The following is a 5,129-nucleotide window of genomic DNA, read 5'->3' on the forward strand; positions in this document are numbered from 1 at the left end:
GCTTTTATTAAAATTTTAAGTGAATTGACATTTCTAGGAGATGGCAGTTTAAATGTTTTCAAAATCAAACAATGATAAGTGGTTTTATGTAATTTTTGACATTAATTTCTACAATATTACTATAGTTTTATCGTTCACTAAATCTCAAAAAAATCCTTTGGCAAACTCTAAAAAGAATGATCAAAATCCGAATAACCGTTACAGAAAATTACCAAATCACTCGTTCAGAATTTTATATAATTAATATTAATTAATCATAAATTAATGGTAACATTTTTTACTTGCTCCTAATTATTAAAAATGGTTGGATATTGAGCTAAATGCATCAAACCAGATTGTTAGATAGTACGAATTTATTTCTTTATTTAATATAATAATGAAGCATGTTTTGCATTATTTCGGATTGTGACGAACAATATTGATACAATTCGTTACATTAAATTTGCTAAGCAGCTCCAAAGATCTATTCTGTATGATCATGTAAAAATTATTATCGTTTTGAAAAGCAATATTTTGCTAATATTGAATTATGTTTGATCAAGTTTGATCAAGTCAATAAAGTTCTCTAATTCTGGATTTGATAACTTTGATTTTTGTTGTAATGTAGTGTTTTCATATTGGTCTGCAGTCTAGATGCAAACTCAGGTATTTAACATAATTAGCACTTTGTATGCTTCTGGTAAAAAAATGCACCCCTGAGCATGTTATCTAATTGCCAATCATCTGCAAGCTACATTATAATGTTGTAGTAGACAGAAATATAATATTGTAGGTAGATATCATTATATATAATTTTTTCAGTATTATAAAACGCAGTTTTTTTATTTTATTGGTGTCAATGTATTTTGAAATAAGTTTTTCATATTAAAATTTTTGCAAAACGCATTTGCATCTAGTTCAATATTACCGTAATATTAATATTTCATAACAAATTGAACTACCAAGTAGTTATTAAATTAATTCATAAATCATATTATTGCATATGTTTTCCCACCCTTTCCCACAGCCATAATATTGCCTTGTCACAGGAATTCGCTGTAACCCTCTCGGTCGCGATGTATTGTATATAATGCTCATAAAGCGTCCGTTAAAACCGGATATTTAGATGAATATGATGCCGTTAAAAGCGAACTCCTAAAACTATTAATCCCCTCCTGCAGCAGTTCTCAATCTTTCCGGTTCGGCGGCGCAGTGCGGAAATCCGTGCAAACTTTTGCCGGAAGAGCGGTGCGGATTCTCTCTGGATGCTGCGCCGCTCTGGATGAAGTAGACTACCGACAAAATGCGATTGCTGGTGTAAATAAGCAGCAGCAGTAGATAAACACAATTATGAAACAATACTTGTTATCAGTTTTATTTAGTAACTCTTAATTACATTGATATCTGTGAGCGTATAAAAAAAACTAGTGGTGTATGGCATGGTGCATTAAGGCAAATTGCTGGAACTTTGCGTACCGTAATGAAATAGTCGAGAAATATTAAATCATTTCCAATAATTATTATAAGTGATATAAGTGAGCTTTAGAATTTTATCTAGAATTCAAATTAAAATCACAAATATTTTTGATATTCAAAAAAAGCAAAAACTATTTTTTTGCTTTCCCCTAAAACAATCGTATGGACAATACAAGGGAACGTCTATTATAACGTGAGGCTTTTAGGAGGAGCGGGGGTTAGACAAAAAATCACGAAAAATAAAAACTCATGTGAGAGTGCGAGGAGCCTAATAAGATATCACGTGTATTTATTTTTTACCTGGATTTTCAAAAAAAACGACACTTTACGATGTTTTCGAATTCGAGGAAATTGTTCGCAAAATTTTACGTAACTAAAAATACATGATGTTTTTAAGGGGAGAGGGGTTATTTTAAATATTACGACAAAGGGGGGGTTTAGAAATAACTAAAAAAATCGGTCACGTGATTAATGGACAACCCCCAAACTATAGTTTTTTTTGAATCATTCAAATCGGATGCGTCGTTCTCTAAAAAGCTAAAATGTTTTGCACATTTAGCCCCTTAACCCGAACGGTTGAACCTGTCTTTACCAAAAACGAATCACTACTTCTCTCCATGATTACAACTCAATGTTGTTTGAATCAGCCAAATCGGATGCTACGCGCGCTCAAAAAAGCACATTTTTAGCAGAGTCCAAAATGTCTGGCAACAAAAAATGTGAGTCTGGTAAACCTATTCGAAGTCAAAAAAATTAAAATTGGACTGACTAAAATGCTTTCAAAATTTTGAAATCGCGCTGTACAAATTGGATGCGCACTAATTAACGCAACCACTTCCAGCTGCCAGACGGCCCTTACTCTAACCAAGAGAGCACCAAGGACCACATACCAAAAAACCAGCCTGGTTAAAATGCTTGTTTTGAAAACGTTGCTGCCTCCTATACTATAACATTCTAAAATATTAAAAGCCTGCAATAAGCAGTTGAATTATAAAAATTCATCAAAGTTTAGAATTTTGTGGATATTCAAGTAATTCCAATCAGAAAGTGATCAGTGATCAGTGATTACAGCTGAAGTTCACACTTTTGCAAGATACATTTTTAGAATACAAAATAATCAAATTATCTGCGTTGAACAAATTAATTTAATTTGTACAATTACAGATAATATAAGTACCTTTGTTGGAACGACATCAATTAGAATTCGAAATATTTTTTCTGTGAAAGTGAAAAGTTTATTTACGAAATAACAGTTAAATATTTTACTTAAGTAGCTGATTCTGAATTCTTATTGACTAAGTTAATTATGTATGCATATCGGCAACTTGCCTTAAAGCAAGATGCTACTTGCAACTAATAAAATTGGTTTCTAACGTAAAAAGTGAATGCATAGTCCTTTCTAAATATGGAATAATTTTTTAAATGCTGGAACTATAAGGATGACGTGCTTAATGATTAGTCTATAGACTAACAAAAACGCTATCGCATTTTCTGTTCTATTTTACAAAAAACACGTAATTGTGATATGACTTCAAATAAGACAATCAAGTAAGAAGTTTCAGCAATTTGTCTAAAGGCACAATTCCGTGCACCACTGGTTTTTTATATATTTTATTGAATTAAACAAAATTGTTACAAATTCATAGAGCTCTGAAATCAACGAGTCTTAGTTGTGGGAAACGTGTCCGTCTATTTCTACTATCTGCTGTCTGTTTGCACTCTAGTTAACAAGCTACTACGTTAAATGACTAGGTTCAGAAATGCACATGTTACATTTTACTGACCTAAACAGAATTATTAATTTGTTTAGGCACAAACGAGGCCTAGTAATACATCTGCACGTGGATTCCGATGTAACTAACTACATAAATAATATAGTCGTAAGTTGTTGAGTATAGGTATCTAAATCAACACTTAAAAATAAATTAAATAATTAAAAGAATATTTCAAGCTTCTAGCAATGCATCTTCAAGGTGCAATGTTACATATTAATGGATTTTTGTTCATAAAAATTCTATGCGCATAAGATTTCTGTTATGTATAGCAAATTTTTGTATTTTTGTATCATTAACTATTTGTTATATGATGATTTAAGTCGTTCGTCTTTATTAAATCTACCCATTTCCAAAGACAGTTTGGGCATTATTTATGAGTGCTGCAAGTTGCTCGTACACGTTGCAACACTTCGGCAAAGGCAAACCTTATGCACGTACGTCTTGATAGATGTTCGGGCCAAGTTTATACCATGTCCTGTCAAGTCTAAGTTTGCGAAGACGTATTTAGTAATTCATGTGTTGTACTGATTCATCACTATTAGTAATAGTTCAGCACTATAACGAAACAGTGGTAGTCAAAATCTAATTCACGTCTAATGATTAAAGAACAAATTAGATACTATTTTAAATTTTACTTCATCTTGAATCATTTTTCAAGTTTTTACCTGCTTATTTTTCTCTTTTTTTACCATGCCAAATGTTCTCCATTCTGCGTGGGCACTATACGTTACATTATAAGCATTATATAGGGCAAGGTTGCACAGATCGCACCCTCTAAGGAAATAATGCTATAATATTTAGAGCATTAATATTACAAGAAAATGTTGGTGTAACTTTGAATATTTGCCTAAATAGGTAATTTTTTTTAGGTTTTTTCAAAATGTGCATTCAGTACGATGTATGCGTCTAGAAGTCTTTAGTAGTACCGTCTATTCACACCTACTTATTCTAAAAACTACTAACTTCTAAAAAACTATACAGGACTCAGTCTATGATCACTAATTTCCAAGTAATATAATTTATACCAAGACGAAAAAAAAATCTTTATTAATAAATTTAAGTTTATTAAGAATGCTTAGATTAATTTATAAGTTATTTATGTAATAAGCTTTAAGCAATTGTGCGAATAGCACCTGGCCAAATGATGTGAATTAAAAGCAAATAAAAACAGTTCAAGTCAAACATAAAAAAAAAATAAAACAACATTTGACATATGAGAACAATTTGAACTGGTTTTAAATGATAAGTCTCTGGTAGCTAAGAACTGGTGATGAAACTGTAGTAGGTTGTAACCTTGAAAAATTGTATTTGAACATTTTTTGTTTATATTCAACAACAAAATGCATAAAACGCTTTTTACTTAAGCTGCAAAATTTTCCAAGTTTGAAATTAAAACTTGACTTTATAAAATTATTTGACAAAAGTCAAATAAGTCTTATCAATAAATCTACTTTGTAAAAAATCAGAATACTATGACATTTTTGCCGATAATCATCATAACATTTAAACTATACTAAAACGCCTAGAGAAAAAAATATGCAGTATGTTTATTTGACAACATATATTAACAACATCTATAGACTGCATTGTCTTTAATAAGAGTATTTTTTTGATCGATTTCTTTTAAAAATAACTTGTAAACACGTAGAATTTTTTGTTTGTTATTTTTAACTTCCCGTAGGGTAAGATTAGTATTACATTTGACTCGCTCTCAGTATATTAACGAATAGTTACTATAATATGTTGACTGATTAGTCTGATGATTAATGGTTAAAATGTTTGACTTATTTAAAGAAGAAATTTAAAACACTAGTTGTGATCGTGACTTATTAATTAAAGAAGGAAAGTGATTCCATAATTCAGTTTATTAACTTCCCGTAGGGTGAGTTATAGCAATCG

This window comes from Ctenocephalides felis, unplaced genomic scaffold, assembly GCF_003426905.1.
Source record: "Ctenocephalides felis isolate EL2017-DRISC unplaced genomic scaffold, ASM342690v1 CF-g0.4_SCAFFOLD_01170, whole genome shotgun sequence".
NCBI classification, from domain to species: Eukaryota; Metazoa; Arthropoda; class Insecta; order Siphonaptera; family Pulicidae; genus Ctenocephalides; species Ctenocephalides felis.